This window comes from Panthera leo, chromosome C1 (assembly GCF_018350215.1).
Source record: "Panthera leo isolate Ple1 chromosome C1, P.leo_Ple1_pat1.1, whole genome shotgun sequence".
In the NCBI taxonomy this organism is placed as follows: Eukaryota; Metazoa; Chordata; class Mammalia; order Carnivora; family Felidae; genus Panthera; species Panthera leo.
This window is the reverse complement of record NC_056686.1, coordinates 41,060,100-41,079,683: the sequence shown is the minus strand read 5'-3', so window position 1 is coordinate 41,079,683 and position 19,584 is coordinate 41,060,100. Positions and strand designations below refer to the sequence as shown.

General features: G+C 41.2%; 1 pseudogene; it reads left to right on the top strand.

Annotated features, from left to right (window-relative positions):
• Window positions 1-1,581: 1,581 nt before the first annotated feature.
• Window positions 1,582-19,584, top strand: LOC122225875 (annotated as a pseudogene).

The following is a 19,584-nucleotide window of genomic DNA, read 5'->3' as shown; positions in this document are numbered from 1 at the left end:
CACTCCACACAGTAGGGCACAAATGGTAGAGTTTAGGGGCGTCTGGGTAGCTCAGTTGTTAAGTGTCTGACTTCAGCTCAGGTCATGATCTCATGGTTTGTGAATTTGAGCACCACATTGAGCTTTCTAGGCAACGTGGAGCCTGCTTGGGATTTTTTGTCTCCTTTTCTCTCTGCTCCTCCCCTTCTCTCTCTCTCTCCCTCTCTCTCTTAAAAGTAAATAAACATTAAAAAAAAAAAAAACAAATGGTAGAATTTAGGCATCAGATAGTAAAGGGGTTTTCAGGAATATTGGAGTTATCCCATGATATTCCCTTACTGTTCCTGTAGGCTTGGTCAGCCTTAGTTGCATCTTATTGTCTTTAAGAAAACACAAATAATTTCTATATGTTGCTTTTCTTCTTTCCCCCATTGGTGGGTGGAAAAAACAATGGGTATAATTTAAACATAGGCTTGATTATGGTAATTTCAGTTTACAGCAGGAAAATTTTATAGAGACAGAAGAGGATAAAGGTGAATGCTGGAATTCAGGAATATACTAATTGGGAAAAAGTTCTGACTTTCATGTAATTGTTTTTATTCATAATTATCAATTCATTTCTCTTAGAATAAAAAATTAGCAGGTGGAGAAGAAGGAACTGTCCACAAAATAATAATGTCCATTTATTAAATAACAGATATTCAAAGCTAAGCCCTTAGGCACATTATCCCCATTAATCTTCCTAACAACTTCATGAGATGGTTACTGTTATGTTCCCAGTTTTGCAGAGGGGCCCCAGAGAGGATGGGTAATTTGCCCAAAGCTATATACACAGCTGGCGAGAGGCAGAGCTGTGATCTGATTCTAGGTCTGACTCCAGGACTGGGTTAATTACTGCTGGGCTACCCTGCTTTCTCCACCCTGAGTTTTTTAAATATAACACTGCAATTGAAACGGGAAAAAATGCTGTATAACCTTCAAATGTTGCTTTCCCCTAGAGCAGCTTGGTGCAAAGGAGAGTGGAGCAGACAGACTGAGGGCTAACTCCTATGACTCACTAACTGCATAATTTGGGCAAGTCTTTTCACTTCTCTGAGCCTTGATGTTAAATGGAGATGATAATCATCACCTGCCATGCTCATTAGGCAGAACTGCTGTAAGAGCCAAAAAATATTATGAAGGAAGGGGGAGCTCTAAGGGCAAAGTCTACAAGGCAAGGGTTTTTGCCTGAGAAAGCTTTTATCCTATAAATAGAATCCATTGATTGTCCCCTGGAGTAACTTCCCATCTTCTCTCTCCTGGCTACTGTTATGAATCTCATTTTCATGTTTATTAAAGGAGAACATTACAAACTGACTTGAGCATTTAAAGTCTCATTTAAATCCACTCTGAAGAATTGCTTCCAAAGGAGAGAGAATTGGAGATTGAGAGACTCGTGGGACGCCTGCTTCTTGGTGGCTCTGGGGGCAGTCTGCACAGCCACCCACCTCCTCTCAGTTTGATTTCTGATTTGTTGCTCCTCAGATCTCATTCCACTCAAGTGCATTAGGTTCCCTTTGGTTGTCCAGAAGGGCTCTTAGGTACAAATGAGGTTCAGCAAGGATGGAGGGGATTGCATTGGACTACATAGCAGGATCTGGTAGAGCAGAGATTCAGAGCTTGGTCTTCTGCTTATGGGTTCAATACTCTTTCCCTTTGGCCCACTCCCTCGCCCTGAAGTCTTCTCTGGCCTCACTTGAGGTCTTTAGTGAAGTAAGCATACTCTCTAAAATACACAGTTCCTAATGCAATATCAGACATGAAAGTGTTTAGCACAGAGACTAGTATGCAATAAATGCTCCAGAGATAGCTGAATCAGCACCTGTGATTCTTCTGTGCAATTTAACACATATTTATTGAACATCTCTTCTATGCTAGGCCTTGGCCTAGATTCCAGGAATATGAAGATTTCCCTTCTCTTCAGCAGCTTAAAAACTATTCAAAGAGACTGAAATAAACCTAGTTGCAACTTAGTGTGACCCAGGGACGTGCAGAGAGCTGTGGAATCATGAAGGAAGGACCCTCTCTAAGCATGAATGATGATAGCCCCTTGCATTTTATGTTGACAATGTACAAAGTGCTTCTCACATCTCTTACCCATATGAATTTCATGGGATCCCTATGAGGTAGGAATAATTATCCACATTTTCTGATGAGGAAACTGAGACTTCGAGAATTTAAGTGACAGAGACAAAACCAGTAAGCTGGGCAGCAGCATGGAATAATGGAAAGACCACTGGCTTGGAAGTCAGGAGACTTGGCTTCTGTTGTTTGTGACTGTGTGATCTGGATAAATAATTTTCCTCTCTGGGGCTTGGTTTCCTCATCTATAAGATAATGTACATAGACTAGAAATATTCTGTGCTTCTTGGGATAAACAGGGCCTTGTTTCGTAAAGCTGCAGAACAGTATTTATCTCTTGAGCATTAAAGACAGAATGGTATAAGGCGAAGAAAGAATCAGACAAACATGGATTAAAATCCTAGTTTAGTTCCTTATTAGCCATGAGGGCTTAGCCAGGTCACTTCACTCCCTGTGACTCAGATTTCTAATTTGTAAAGTAGAGATAATACCTATTTTGCAGGGTTCTTCTGAGGCTTGAATAAGGTAATGTGTCCAGGATAGCACCTGGCACATAGTAGGTATGTAAGAAAGTATCAAAGATTGGTGATACCAAGTACTGGGTCTCTCTGGCTGCTCTTTGAGTACTTAAGCCTAAAGATTTTGTGCTCTCTGCTCCCGGGTCTCCAGACCAACGAAGATGCCAAGTTTTATGCCCTTTCAACCAGGTTTAAGCCATTTAGCAATGAGAATGAGACCTTGGTGGTTCAGTTTTCAGTAAAACATGAGCAAGGCATTGATTGTGGTGGCAGGTATACAAAACTCTTTCCTGATACCCTGAACCAGGAGGATAGGCATTCAGAATCTGATCATTACAGCATGCTTGTAAGCTCTCTGATAGTGGTCACTATAAGCCACATGAGGTCTTAATGAAAGGCACTGTAATTGTTGAAGAGGCTCAGATTGACCTGAAAAAGGAAATTTCTAATCCACCTTCCTACACAGTAAGACTTTTCAATGACCTGAAAAAAGCGACCTTAAGCTTAAATGTTAATATAAATAGACAAAAGAGGTAGAGAGTCACATGGTTATTAACAAGGCTGCAATACAGAGATACATTCCCCAGTTCTCAAAAAGGGAGAAAGGAACCATAAACTGTGTAGACACCCTCAAATGCACCTACTACAATATGGCTTTGCTTTGAAAGCGATTCCTGCCCTTGATGAGAGAAGGCCCAAGAGGTCATATAAATCATCTTTATTAAGCATCCATAATGAGTCCAGAGTATTGCATCTGTAACCTCAAATATGTCACTAGGCTTCCTTGGAGGAGTCCAGCTCTTACTTAGCTCCAATCTTGAATGATGGTTGAGATTTAAAAACCAACAAAAAGGGGTGCTTGGGTGGCTCAGTTGGTTAAGCGACCAACTTCATCATGATCTCGTGGTTCGTGGGTTTAAGCCCCACATTGGGCTATGTGCTGACAGCTCAGGGTCTGGAATCTGCTTCAGATACTGTGTCTCCCTCTCTCTCAGCCCCTCCCCTGCTCACACTCTGTCTGTCTCTCTCTCAAAAATAAATAAACATTAAAAAAAATTTTAAACCAACAAACAACAATAAAAGCTAATCCAACTCCCAAAGCACTGATGAGGAATGTGGATTTTACCAAACGTTTTGCACAAAGTCAGAGGCAAGCATTATGCCACATGTCATACAGCAAAATTTTCTTAAAATTTTCCCTAAAAATTTCTTTCTTTTCCCAGGGAGTTTCAGATTTCTTGCTTCAAGCTTTTGCCAAAATTTTCCTCTTCAGCCTCTTTCCCTTTTTTTATTTGCACCCCTCCCCCACCAACTCTTTCTCCCTCATCTTTCAAGCTCTTGCATGCATAGAACAATATAGCACTCTGGGTGCCTGAATGTGTCTTCGCCCATTTCTCTTTTTGTCAGAATCCACCCTCCTTACAAGGAGTTTATATATGTTTATGTATGAGATGGTTGTAGTAAGGAAAATGGAAATACTTTTTCAAATGTGATTTTTTTCATATGAATATTATTTATTTGATGCTCAAACAACCAAAGCAGTTTCAGCTGTTAATAGCTCCATTTTACAGATGAGGAAACAGAGGCAAGAAATTTGCCCAAGGTGAGTAAGTGGGAAGTCAGAATTCAAACCCAATCTATTCAGATTAAAGCCTGTGCTTTTTTCTACTCCATATTTTTGCCTTCTATTTGGTGGGGAAGCAAGCATGTGAATAATTTTTTTTAAAAGGCAGAATGAAAGACATATTTTCTATTTATTTATTTATTTGTTTATCCATTTACTTCTTTTTGAGAGAGAGTGTGCTCATGCATGTGATCAGGGGAGGGGCAGAGAGAGAATCTCAAGCAGGCTCCACACCCAGTGCAGAACCCCATGCTGGGCTTAATCCCACAACTGTGAGATCATGACCTGAGTGGAAATCAAGAGTTGGTTGTTCAACTGACTGAGCCACCCAGCTGCTCCAAGACATATTTTTAAAAAGATATTGATGAGGTGCTATGAGACTACAAAGATGGCATGACTCAGTCAACTGGGGGGGCTTTTTGGATGGGGTATTAATTGTTCTTTGAAGAATGAGTTAGATGTTAATAGGCAGAGAAGGAGGTGGGGGAAATATAATGAGGACAAAGGAAGCTATACAAAAGCTCAGAGGCATGAAATTGAAATGCAAGTAGAAAACCGATGAAACCAGTGTGGCTAGAGCACTTTGCACACGCACGTACGTGTGTGTGTGTTTAGGATAGTCAAGAAGAACATGGGGAGTGAGGTTGAAAAACTAGGTTAAAACCTATTCTTGGACCTTTGTCACATTAAGCTCTCCAGGCTCAGAGCCACTGATCAACAATTGCCTCTAAAGTTTTCACAAAGCAGAAAGAACCCCAGGCTCTATTTCTTAGTAGGCTTGGGTTTAATCCCAGCAATGCTACTTATTAGCTCTTTGACTTTGGGTGAGTTACTTAAATTTTCTAAGCCACAATTTTCCCAGCTAAGAGTGGAGATAGTAACACATGCTTGTCACAAGAACTAAATGATATGGTATAAGGTTCCTGGCACAGGAGGGATTTTCTGGTTGGGTTTGGTCAATGGAAGTCCTGGCAGTAGATCAGAGGGAGGAAAGAGAGTTGTGGCTCTCAACTGAAAGTCACAGCTTCCCTCCAGCCACCCTCCCCACAGGAGTCTTTCTTCCAGGCTCTGGTAATCACTCTTACTCTTTGCCCCTTCAGGGATAAGGGTAGGAATAGCCCTTCTGTTGCCAGCCCACAGCACAGCACTATTCTTTATGCCTTATCAAGGTCCCCTATCTTTGTAAATAGTCCTTTTATTAAATTCTCCTCAAGTAATACTAAATTTGAGTGTGCTCTTTGTTTCTTGCTGGGGCCCTGATTAATATATTAGCTATGTCTGTCTTAGCCTCAGACCAGGCAAACTGCCTAAAAATGATGTGACACCATGTATTAGGGTTTAATTTCTAGGCCCTGACATCCTGTGGCTTTGGCAACAACAAAGTGCAGGTCATCCTTCATTATCAAGGGAAATAGCATGAGAACAACAAGACCATCAAATTCAGGGTAAGTATGTGGGCAGGTCTTCAGCCTAGGGGGAAGGATAAGCATTTTATATGTGTTATCTCACTTAACCTTTACAAAAACCCTATAAATTAAATACTATCAGAAAATATAGAGAAGTGCTATAGATTACAGAAGTTCACATAGGAGCCTGACTTCTGAAAGGAAGTTAGATAAGGTCCTCTCTTGGAAGAACGTTTGGCATGGCCCTGTTGCCCTGCTAAATATTGAAGGGATGGGCAAGGTGGCGGGTACTAAGCTAAAATATGAGTGATGGGCTTGTCTTAGTAGCATTAGATTAGAGAGATCTAGGTTAGCTGGAGGATAGTAGCTGGATTTCTTTAGCATCTCAGTCGGCATTCACCAAATTCCAACTCTGTGTTGGGACTTGGGGTGGGGATAAAGTGAGCCCCAGACATGGCCTCTGACCTCACAGAACTCACAGTCCAGTGAAGGTATGAATCAAGAAAAGGAGAGGACTACCTAGTATGATCAGAGTCTGGGGAAGCACAGAAGAAGCCCTCTACACAACCTGGAGCCTTAGGAAATGTTTCCTAGAGGTCTTGCCTGTGCTGAGTTTTGAAAGATGAGCATGAATTGGTCTTGTGAAAGAGTGTGACAATTTTAGGGAGGATTTAATCCCTGGAAGAGGCAATCACATGAGAAAAGTAAAAAATACCTGAGAAAGAGTGGTACTGTAAGTAACTCAGCACAACCAGAGTGCGGGGGAGAGGCAGAAATTGGGTCTAGAGAAGCCCATAGGACCTGAGTCACTGGAGAAATTATGTTCAGGCTCAAGGCCTTTGCTAGCAGGACTGTGAGAGGACTGTATGTGCAAGGGCTCCCTGAAGTCCTCCTCTGGGGTAGGCCTTGTGCTGGAAGCTGTTAACACAGCAGATGAGTCAGACATGACCTCTGCTTTTGAAAAGCTTATAGTCAAGGGGCACAGACAGAAAAACAGAAAACATCAGAGAATGACCAGAACTGCGATGGAGCTGAAGGATGGGGGTCAGGGGAGCCAAAGAAGTATGTACTTAGGAGAAAAAGATCCAGAGTCTCTACTGAATTAATCATAGAAATGGGAGGAGGGGTGTGGTGAAATATGTTTGTGTATATTTGGGGGATGGCATTCAGGAACTGTTTTAGGTGGTGCATTTAATGCTTGAGGTCCAAAGATGTCCAATAGTGGAGCTGAAATATTCCCTATCCTCTTTCTAGATCAATAAAGATACTCAACTATACACTTTGATCATTCACCCAATGCTACTTATGAGGTCAAAATCAACAACAACTAGCAAGTGGCTGCTGGGGGTCTGGAAGTTGACTGAGACTTCCTGTCTCCCAAGAAGATAAAAGACCTCTATGCCTGGAAACCAAGGAAATGGGATGAACATCTGCAAATAGAGGGTCCTAAAGATAAGAAACCTGAGGTTAGACAGTGTTTGGCTGGGAAACAGATGGAGATGTCAGCTATGGGCCTGGGAGAAGAAAGCTGGGAAGAGAAGCAGAAACTGGGCATTAATCACTCCAAGAGGTATCCAGCTAAATATTGGTATCCAAAGAGGTGTGGAGGAAAGAGGGAAGCAACTTACATTTGTTAAGACTCTATTGATCCTTCTGACAGCCTCTGTGAACAGTGTGCTCTGATCTCTGTTATAGATAAGGAAACAGACAACACGTAGAAAATGAAGTGACTTGGCAAATATACCTACATTAGCACCAGGATTTGAATCTGGATCTCTGACTCCAGAGTTATTGATATGGGGAGTGTGTGGAATATATTCACTGATTTCTTATCACTCACTGCAAAGCTCTCCTGGATATAGCTATGAATAGCACAATCCAGGGATTGAGAATCCTCCTGGTATTCAGAATCTAGTGGAGTTTGCAGACAAGTACACAGACAGAGGTCACACTGTGTAATTAGTGCTAAGAGTCAGGGAAGCCCAAATCCTGTGGAGCCCAAAAGAGGCTCCTAACCTAGCCTGTGATAGGGTTCGGGTGGTGGTCTTGGAAGGAGGAGGCAATGCTTGAGTGATTGGGTTAACCTAGGGGTCGGAAACATAGACTGCAGTCATACAGATATGGATTGAAATCTGAGCTCCACCCTTTACTAACTGTGAGACTCCTACCTACTTGCAGTTACATTTGGGCAAGGAATGTAACTGCTATGAAAGTCAATTTCACAAACAGGGATTATTATAATACCTACGTGTGAAGGTGGTTGTGAGGATTAAATGAGCTAACACACATAATATAGTGATTAGAAAATAGTAAGTTCTTTTAATATACAGGATTTATATGTTAAAATGTACTGGATTTCAACACTGAATTTATTAGAGCAAGGGAAGTGGGAAATTGGGCTAGAGGGAAGATATTCCAGACCCAGAGAACAGCAGGAGCAGAGGCACAAAAATTAGGTGGAAAGCAACATGGCTACATAAAAGAATTGAAAGCAGCAGTTTACTATTTTGGGAGCATAAATTTCAAGGTGAAGACTGGTGGGAGATGAAGTTGGAAAGGTTTGTTGGAGCAAGGCATGGAGGGCCTTAGCTATTTTGTCGGTTCTCCACAGGTCAGAGCAGATTCATTCTCATGCAGAAAAGACGTTTAGGGTTAAACAAGGAGCAACATGGGACCCAGTGGCTGGAACTCCTAAGAAGAGGCCTGCAGAGAGGTGGGCAGTGGCTCAGCTGTGTGTAGGATGATTTAGCAAAGGGATCCAGTCTCATGGGAGGGAAGCATAGTCAGGGAATTAAGACAGGTGAGCAGGCTGTGTCTGTGCCTTTGGCACCACAGGAAAATTAGGGGTGAGTCTTCTTCCAGGTGCAGTAAGCAGGCTTAGAGCAGCAAGACTAACCACAGACCCTCACTCCTGTTGAGGACCATGTACCTGATATAATCAGGGTTGGCTCAAGGCCTGGGGGAGAGGGGAGAGGCTACAGGTCTCTGTGCTCCCTGCTGAGTAAAATTAGAGAAGAGGGAAAGCAGTTAGATAGGCAGGGATCTATGAAGACTATAGCCCTCATGATGGGATGTTGACTATTACATCTCAGGAATCAAAAAGTGGCTGAGACAGCTGAGGAACTAGAGAACTTTCCCAGTTGCAATGTTACTGAATGACAGGGTCTAGTTGGCTTAGCATTGAAGCTTTCAGTCAGTCTGGGCAAATGGTCAGCACCAAGATGACCTGCTAGGTAGATAAAACAAAATTTTGGAGGCTCCACAACAGAAGAAATATGAAAGTCAGGGTAGGTTGTTTGTGACTTGGAGTTTTGTCTTGGTAAATAGAAGAGGCCTGGAGTAAAAGGGAAGACTGGTACAGGTCTGGGAGCATTCTGGGTACAAAGCAGATCACCAAGGGGGGTCTTCAGAAAGAGTGATACAGGCTAGAAGACTTATTCTGACCATAGGGACACATGATCGAGGAGGGAGAGGGTCAGACAGAATGGAAATTTCCAACTTATTTGAGCTTGAAGTATTCAATGTCAAAGTGATAGTGACAACTTGAGGAAGAGCGAGAGTTGCTTAAAGGCTTTTTCTCTCCTGTATTGGATTTGTTTGAAGAATCTTGAGCTGGGCTTTCATAGGGGTAAGGACAGGAGGTTGGCAGGGTTAGGGAGTCAGGTCTAGCCTGACTGTAGGGACCCCAGTTTTATCCCAGCCCATTCACCTGTCCTAAAGAAGGAACATTTTGTTTTAGAACTGGAAGGACTTTGAGTACATCCCAGACCGAAATGCCAAGAAGCCAGATGACTGGAATGAGGTAGTGGATGGGGAATGGGAAGGGCCTCTGACGCCAAACCTGAAGTATAAAGTGAAGGGGGCCTTTCCTTGCAACAGGTATGAGAAATAAGACAGAAGAGAGAGATGTAAGGTATAATTTACAAAACAGAAACTCTAAGATCCTGCGGTTTTCTCCTCACCACCACCCCCACCCCCACTCCCCATAAGACTGTAGCCTCATCTAGGCCCTGTTCTCAGGGCAGTGCCTACCTGGTGGTCTGGTAAAGGTCAATGCTGGGAGGGAGAGATCTAGGCAGCCCTAGACAAGGGGTTTGTCCACAATGGTGGAAAGCAGCCAAAGAAACATGGTCAAAACAGAAAATGGGTCTGAGGTCAGGAACTGGAAGTCTCAGAACTGATCCTGAAAGAGAAAGGTGGGATATGAATAAGCCAAAGGTGTTGGGGGTGAGGATGGAGAACTTCTCTTTAAGGACCAACTCCTGACCTCATGTCAGAAGTGAGAAGAAACTAAAAGGATTGGCTATCAAATAGTCCAGAGATATAACTGTGGCAAGCAGTTTGCATCAAACTGATACATCAGTTTGACAGAACTGATGATTTTATTGGGCCACAGTTTCCTGTGTCATATACTAGGAAGAGAATGGCCCAAGTGCCAAAGTCTTAGATGGTGTTCCCTGTGAAGCTACATTTTCTTAATGTCATGAACAAACTTATGCACAGAGATGGAACCAGGCTTAGAATGGGTCTCTGCCACCTTGTTCTACCCTCTGGGTAAAAGGAGAACTTGGAAGAGTCTCATTCATTAGCTTGAGGAAAGGGAAAGAAGCTACAGGAATCCTACTGTCTTTATAAGTTGTATAAATACAACTGTCTTTATAAATTGGTCTTTCTGATTGCATGAGAAGAATGGAAAAATATTAATGCCATGTGCACTCTTTGGTTTTTTGCTTAGGAACAATGGAAACCTGAGATCGCTGACAATCCCAGTTAACAGGGGTAGTGGATTCATCCAGGAATAGATAACGCTAAATATAAGCCTGATCCCACCATTTGTCACTATTATAACATCAATGTTTCTGGCCTGGACCTTTGGCAGGTAAAGTTCTCAGAGCTCAGAGCCAATGATCAACATTGCCTCTAAAGTTTTCACAAAGTGGAGTTCCAGGCTGGAAATCACAAGACTTGAATGAATCTTGATCTTTCTAACCCTCAAACTGCTCATCTTTAAAACAGGGCTAATTATATTCATCCTGAAAATCATAATAGCTAAAATGTACTGAGTCCCTACCATGTACCAAGCACCATATTAAAGACTTTGCAAATGCCAGTTAATTCTCACTATGAAATCTCCCATTTCTAAAAGTGAACACTGAGGTTCGGAAAAGATAAATAATTTGCCTGAAGACACATTTGGTAAAAAGAAAAGCTGAGATTTGAGTGCAGATCTTTCTGAGGCCAGATTCAGGGTTCCAAAACTTTACACTGCCCTACTGGTCCCGCATGATTCTTTTTTTTTTTTTTTTTTTAATTTTTTTTTAACGTTTATTTATTTTTGAGACAGAGAGAGACAGAGCATGAACGGGGGAGGGTCAGAGAGAGGGAGACACAGAATCTGAAACAGGCTCCAGGCTCTGAGCTGTCAGCACAGAGTCCGACACGGGAATCGAACTCACGGACCATGAGATCATGACCTGAGCCGAAGTTGGATGCCTAACCGACCAAGCCACCCAGGCGCCCCCAAGGTCCTGCATGATTCTTGAGGGTGTTTTTTGGCTGTAAAAGGGAATCATCAGAGATGTGGTAAAATCTTGAAATATTAAAATCCCCAAATAGATGTTGGGTGTGATTGGCCCAGCCATGATGACAATTCTTGACCTAGTCTTTTTCTCTCTGCCAGTCATCTTTCCTGGTTCTGATTGGAGGGCTCATATACTCAGGTCTTCATAGAGTTGTTCTCTCTCTCTCTCTCTCTTCCTTTGAGACCAGTTATTGAAGATGAGGAGGATTCTTTCCCAACCCAGGAGAAAAGAGTGCCTCAAGAGCCAGCTCCAGAATGAAGGCCTTAGCCCAGGAGGCCTCTGAAAAACTGCAATCTATAAAAAAAACAAAACCTTGAAATCTACATAGTCTTGGAATTCCTTTGGAGAGGAAGGGAATTCACTTTTGGTAAATACAGGACTGGGGTCAATGCTTTACCTATATTGCTTCTTTTAATTCTCATAACTATGTAATGTATTATTGTCTCTTCTTATACCATTTTACATTTGACAGAATTGAGACTCAGAAATGTCAAGTGATGTGTCCAAGAGCACACAGCTAGTGTGTGGTAGAGACAGGAATCAAACAAAACGTTTATTGATTATAACCCACTATACAATAGAGCCTCTAGAAACTACAGCCACTTGTCTTGGAGTGTATCATGGAAGTTTCCATAGCCAGGGAAATCTGTCTCTGACCAGTGATTTCTACAGTACAGGGCTGCCAAAGGGTTCTTGGACAAGACACTGCCTCTATGAAGCTTTCTTGGTTTAGTTATTTTCCACTTTATTTATTTCCACTTTCTTGGTTTCCTAGCTCAGTGAGACTGGCGTGGAAGTGCAAGGAGATGATGTATGTAAATTACTACACACACTGTAGGGTTTCAAGAGATATGGACATGAGGGCAGGAGGGAAGGATGAAGGAAGGAAGGAAGGAAAGAAGGAAGGAAGGAAGGAGGAAGAAAGGAAGGAAAGAACCAAGGGACACATGTTGTTCTTTCCTTCCTTTCCTATATGAAGAATGTAGATACACTTTGCACAAGTTGCCATTGTTATCTCTTTTTTACAGTTTTCTCTTTCTGTTTTTATTTTATTTTTATTTATTTTTAATTTTTTTAACGTTTATTCATTTTTGAGAGACAGAGAGAGACAGAGCATGAGTGGGGGAGGGGCAGAGAGAGAGGGAGACAGAATCTGAAGCAGGCTCCAGGCTCTGAGCTGTCAGCACAGAGCCCGACATGGGGCTCCAGCTCACGGACTGTGAGATCATGACCTGAACTGAAGTCGGATGCTTAACCAATTGAGGCACCCAGGCGCCCCTCTCTCTCTTTTTAAAAAATATTTATTTATTTTGAGAGAGAGTGCGAGAGCAGGGGAGGGGCAGAGACACAGAGAAAGGGAGAGAGAGGATCCCAAGCAGGATCCACACCGACACAGGGATTCCATCTCGCAAACAGTGAGATCACGACCTGAACCGATATCAAGAGTTGGACACTCAACCAACTGAGCCACTCAGGGACCGCTCAGTTTTCTCTTTTTAATAAATAATGGGAACTTTCTATATCTTGTGTAAATATGTGGTCATGTTCATATGCCTAATTTGATTGTTTTCTTAAAATCTATTGGGTTTTTTCACTGAAAACATTAAAGTATACATTTAAAACTATGTATTTGTTCATCTATAAAAATGTATTTAGTTGTTTTTTTAAATGTTTATTTATTTATTTTGAGAGAGAGAGAGAAAGAGCAGGGGAGGGGCAGAAAGAGAGGGAGGGAGAGAATCTCAAGCAGGCTCTGCGCTGTCAGCTCAAAGCCTGATGCAGGGCTTGAACTCACAAACTGTAAGATCATGACCTGAGCAGAAACCAAGAGTCAGATGCTTAACTGAGGCACTAATAGTTCTGAGTTCTATCAACCTCTCCAAGCAGGCAAACCTTCTATTTGTGAATTTAAATCACGCTGAAGGAATGCTTCTCGCACTTTAATGTGCATATGAATCACTAGAGGATCTTATTAAAATGCAGATTCTGATCCATCAAGTCTGGGTAAAGCCTGAGAGACTAGATTTCTAAAACTCCAGCATTATCTTTTTATATTATTGTTTTTCTTGTGACACAGTTCTGTATGATGCTGACATCACCCTTGCAGGCATCCTTTCCTTCTAAGTTCTAATTCGGTCTGATACTCCCACATCCTACTTCACCTTACACACTTAACCAGCTGGACACATCCAGTTTACCATAGGGTCCCTACACCTTACTGTAAAAACCTAGTGACTCTCAGCATGCCTATAGGTGGGAACTCCCTTACCTGCCCTGTCCCTATCAGGGTTTCCAGCCTTCAGATGCTCTGTGAGCCCAGCTGTCCTCCTGGTGGGTCCTAGCCTAGAAAACTGGTTAATTTCCCTGCCTGATCCCTCACCCTTCCTGCCCTCTGTTCTGACACATCCATACACTATCACCTTGCTTTTGTTATTATTGTTGTTGTTTAGACAGAAGTGGTTACATTCTTTCATTAGGACAGAGGCTGAGGGGAGATGGCCACAAAGGAAGAAAATTCTTTCTCTTACTTTTGGGACTCTTTATGATCTTTGAAGGAATAATGACACAAAAAAGCAGTGAGTATAGCTTTGCCACAATGCAAAGCATGTTGATATTTCTTTTTTTTTTTTAATTTAGTTTATTTTTTGAGAGAGACATAGAGTGTGAGGGGTGGGGGGAAGGGGCAGAGAGAGAGGGAGACACAGAATCCAAAGCAGGCTCCAGGCACTGAGATCATCACAGAGCCCGATGTGGGGCTCAAACTTACAAACAGTGAGATCATGACCTGAGCTGAAGTCAGACGTTTAACTGACTGAGCCACCCAGGCACCCCGCAGGCTGATATTTCTTAAGTCATATGGTCTGTGAGGTCTCCCTTTTTCTTACGAGGAAGCAGAGGGCTCAAGAGGTGACTTGACTTGTCAAGATGCTATAGCTAATAAAGTGCCCAAACCTACCCTCTTTCCGTTTTATGATTCAACTGGGATAGCACGGGAAACAGGTAGCTTTCAGTGAGCTTTTCAGCGTTCACAGTCTAACAAAATGTTTTCTTTTTTTTTTTTTTTTTTTTTTTGAGTATAAAATTTTTTTTTTTATTTTTTTTTTATTTTTTATTTTTTAATATATGAAATTTACTGTCAAATTGGTTTCCATACAACACCCAGTGCTCATCCCAAAAGGTGCCCTCCTCAATACCCATCACCCACCCTGCCCTCCCTCCCACCCTGCCCTCCCTCCCACCCCCCATCAACCCTCAGTTTGTTCTCAGTTTTTAACAGTCTCTTATGCTTTGGCTCTCTCCCACTCTAACCTCTTTTTTTTTTTTTTTTTTTTTTAACAAAATGTTTTCTTATGTATTCTATTTCTTTTCTTTTCTTTTCTTTTCTTCTCTTGTTATTTATTTATTTATTTATTTATTTTTATTTTTATTTACTTTATTGTCAAGTTAGTTAACATACAGTGTAGTCTTGGCTTCAGGAGTAGAATCCAGTGATTCATCACTTATATGTAACACCCAGGGCTTATCCCAACAAGCGTCCTCCTTAGTGCCCACCACCCATTTAACCCACCCCCACCCCCACAACCCTATCAACCCTCAGTTTGTTCTCTGTATTTAAGTCTTTTATGGTTCTCTGTTTTTATCTTATTTTTCCTTCCCTTCTCCTATGTTCATCTGTTAAGTTTCTCAAATTCCATATCTGAGTGAAATCATATATCTGTCTTTCTCTGACTGACTTATTTCACTTAGTATAATACCCTCCAGCTCCATCCACGTTGTTGCAAATGGCAGGATTTCATACTTTTTCACTGCTGAGTAGTATTCCAGTGTGTGTGTGTGTGTGTGTGTGTCTGTGTGTGTGTGTATACCACATCTTCTTGACCCATTCATCAGTTGATGGACGTTTGGGCCCTTTCCATAACATGGCTATTGTTGATAGCTCTGCTATAAACATTAGGGTGCACGTGCCCCTTCGAATCCTTTGGATGCTTTGGATAAATTCCTAGTAGTGCAATTGCTGGGCCATAGGGTAGTTCTATTTTTAATTTTTTGAGGAACCTACACACTGTTTTCCAGAGTGGCTGTGCCAGTTTGCATTACCACAAACAGTGCAAAAGGGTTCTCCTTTCTCCACATCCTCACTAACATCTGTTTCTTGAGTTTTTACTTTTAGCAATTCTGACCTGTGTGAAGTGGTATCTCATTGTGGTTTTGATTTGTATTTCCCTGATGATGAGCAATATTGAGCATCTTTTCATGTGTCTGTTTGCCATCTGGATGTCTTCTTTGAAAAAGTGTCTATTCATGTCTTCTGCTCATTTCTTCACTGGATTACTTGATTTTTTTGGGTGTTGAGTTTGCTAAGTTCTTTATAGATTTTGGGTACTAACCCTTTATCTGATATGTCATTTGCAAACATCTTCTCCCATTCTGTCTGTTGCCTCTTAGTTTTGTGATTGTTTCCTTTGCTGTGCAGAAGCTTTTTATGTTTCTTTTTGAGAACTGTGTGAAGAAAGCACGTAAGGTCTATTTTCTTCTATTTTTCAGATGATAACATGGAGGAATAGAGAGGATGTTTATAGACCAAGATCACTGCACTAGTAAGTTTTAGGAAGCAGAACTAGCCCTCATGTCCTGATTTTTAGCTGAATGCAGAACCAAGAGTTTAGTGTGAGGGGGATGGGAGTAAGGGGGCACTGAAGAGAACAGAGAAGATTAGGAACATTTTTTGTTGGAATAAGGAAAATGGAAGAGCCAATAAATGACCAGTTCTCTAACCAAGACTGCTGATGATTCAAAAGAGAAAAAAAATCTCCAACTCAAAAGAGAAAAAAAAAATCCCAAAGATAAAAAAAATATCTTAAAGTTGTAGAAGGAATTATTAAAACCGACTAAATCATGGCTCCCAGTAAAATAACAATCTCTATTCAAAGTGGCTATTTTGTCCTTCATTCTTCTGTTGGAGGCAGGGTTGGTAGGATTATATAAACCAAACAAAAGTCTTCTCATTTAAAGAAAATAAAACTTTTTTCAAGCCTTGGAGGAGGGACACATAACTTATGCCGTGAACTTTCTTTTTGGTCACACAACTGCTCCCACACAATTAACTTGTTGATTTATTTAACATACTGCTAAAGTAAAAAAAAAAAAAAATACAGAGGCATCTACATGGCTCAGTCCCTGAGATCCAGCCCCATGCTGGGCTCTGTGCTGACAGCATGGAACATGCTTAGGATTTGCCTTCTTCCTCTCTTTCTCTCTGCTCTGCCCTGGTGTGCGTACAAGTGTTCTCTCTCTCACAATAAATAAATAAATAAATAAATAAATAAGCTTAAAAAAATACAGAATGACTCTCTTTTTGCTCCTTCTGAAACATATCCAGATATTGAAAAGTTGTGATAATTGTTGTCATTTATTGAGTGACTATTAACTGCCAGATATTGTGCTTTACAAATATTTTTTTGTTTATTTATTTATTTTTTAATGTTTTATTTTTATTTTTGAGAGAGAGAATGTGAGCAAGAGAAGGGCAAAGAGAGAAAGAGACAGATCTAAAGCAGGCTCTGTGCTGACAGCAGTAAGCCATATGGGGGGCTCAAACTCACAAACCGTGAGATCGTGACCTGAGCCCATATCAGGAGTCAGATGCTTAACCAACTGAGTCACCCAGGTGCCCCTACATATATTATTTTGAATTCTCATTACAACACTGCAAGGGAGTTATTCTCAATATTTTACTTAAGAGGGAAGAGGCCCAGGGGAGTTGAGTAACTTGCCCAAAGTCATACAGCTAGTATGTGGTTGAGCTGGTCTGTCTGACCCATGATTTGTGCTCTTTGTATTCTGTTCCTATATCATTAAATCAACAAACACTGGACTTATTATATGCCATTGACTTAATTCACTTTTTCCTTTAATTACAAATACTAAATATGTTATTTTAAGAAAGTAGAGCGGTGCCTGGGTGGCTCAGTAGGTTAAGCATCTGACTCTTGATTTCAGCTCAGGTCATGATCTCATGGTCACGGGATCGAGCTCCCACTCCCCCCACACCCTCCCCCCCACATCCCCTCTGTCAGGTTCTGCGCTGGGTGTGGAGCCTGCTTAAGAATCTCTCTCTCCCTCTTCCTTTTCCCCTCCCCTGCTTTCGTACATGTGCTTTCTCTCTCTTTCTCTCTCTAAAAAAAAAAAAAAAAAAAAAGAAAGAAAAAAAAGAAAAGAGAGAAATATGGTAAAGAATCTAAATTCTGCCCATACTTCTTGTCAAACCTTTTCTTTTCCTTATGTTCTCTTAATGTTTCTTATTATATTAAGGAGAGAAGCTTAAAAAGGGCATTTCTAAGTGGCATCAGAGGTAGATGCTGTCAATCTGAGCTGGGGCAAGAGCCACTGGGCAGCAATTTGGAGCCTAGCAGAGTAATGAAAATTTCATTATAATCTTCTAAAATAGTGGTCAGAGGTTTGAGGGACACAGAATCTTGGGAAATAGTAAATGAACTTCTTTCTAGAGTGGATCACCTAAGGTGGTACAACATTCTGGATGCTCCGTATTATTAATCACCTTTGTATTCCCTCATTCTGCCTCAATTATTGATTAAAATCTTTGGGTCCATGGTCTGAGAATCTGCATTTTAGCAAGGCCCCCAAGCGAATTTTTAAGATTTTTAACCTCATTCTAATCCCACTGTTTTCATTTCAACAGGTAAAATCAGGCAGCATCTTGGATATTTTCTTTCTTACAAATGATGAAGTTTGCTGAGGAGACTGGAAATAAGACCTGGGGAATAAGAAAAGTAAGATATTCCCCTACCCTGAATTCCAGATGTCTGACTCCTCAGTTGTACAGTGTTCTTTGCATTTGCAAGATCAGCCTAATAGTCATTATCTCATTTGCTGGTCACATGGCCCTGAGAAGAGGGGGAAGGAAAGAGCTCATATATTCATTGGACATTCACAACTTTGTACAGGAGAACTTTCCAAAAGTTATCCCACTTAGCCATCAAAATCACCTAATGAGACAGACATTATTCCCATTTTTCAGCTCTAGGAACTGAAATTCTGAGAATATATATAAACAGCCAAGGTCACACACAGCCTTAAACTTATTGAGTTAGAACTGACACTCCTTCTGTGTCATACTCCCTGCTAACAGTGTGGTGATCTAGAAGGTGGCTGCTAAGCCCATTTCTGATGAATGCTTTGGAGAAAGAAGGAAGGTGTTAGAGCTGCTCCCCAGCTTTCCTGCTCTCCTAGAACTGTTTTATGGGTAGAGTAATAATTGGGACAATGGATTCATGACTCCCTTATTCTGCAAGAAGGTCTATTCAAGCAGGTTTGTGGCCAGTGGCAGGTTTGATTACCCAGTAGGCAGATTAAACTCATGCTTAAAAAACTTTTTGAGAGAACTTTCATACTTAATATTTCCAAAGAAGCATTGAAGTAGTCATCATGGAAAAATAAAAATCTATTAAGCCCTTTTACACTTTTTAGTCTAGTTTTGCCTAGAGGTTAAAATCTAATAATGTTTTGTTATCATCTAATAATGTTTTGAGGCGATATTACATATTGGTTAAGAGTATGAGTTTTGTTTTTTTATTTTTTTAATTTTTATTTTGAGAGACAGAGCGTGTGCGCATGTGTGTGTGCACAAGCAGGGGAGGGGCAGAGAGACAGAGAGAGGGAGAGAGAGAATCGCAAGCAGGCTCTGTGCTGTCAGCACAGAGGCTGAAGCAGTGCTCCATCCCATGAACCTGGAGATCATGACCTGAGCTGAAATCAAGAGCTGGACATTTAACTGACTGAGCCACCTAGGCATTCCAAGAGCATTAATTTTGGAGCTAGATTGCTGAGGTTCAAATCCAGGCTCCATCACTTACTAGCTATATGACCTTGAGCAAGTTATTTAACCTTTCTGATCCTCAGTTTTCTCATCTATAATTTGGGAATGATGATAGCAACTACCTTATAAGTTCCTGGCATATAGTAAGTGCTCAATATATGATACCCATTATTATTAAACCATACGTTCACTTGACAAATATTTGTTGAGTGCCTGTTCAAAGCACTGTTATTGGTTATAAAGTTGTGTTAGTGAAATAAAACAGAGAAGTTTCTGTCACCATTGGGCTTACATTTCAGTTAGGGGAGACCAACAAGAAACATATAAATAAGTCAATACATATGTGGGAGATGGTAAAATAAGCTATGGAAAACAATAAAGCAATAGAGAAGGCTGTGAGAGTTTTGCTCTTTTCTTATAGAGGTTGTCAGGAGAGGCTTCATTGAGTAAACAACATCCAAGAGACTTGGAGGAAGGATCAAGCCATGAAGATACCTGGGGAAGAAAACCTAGGTAG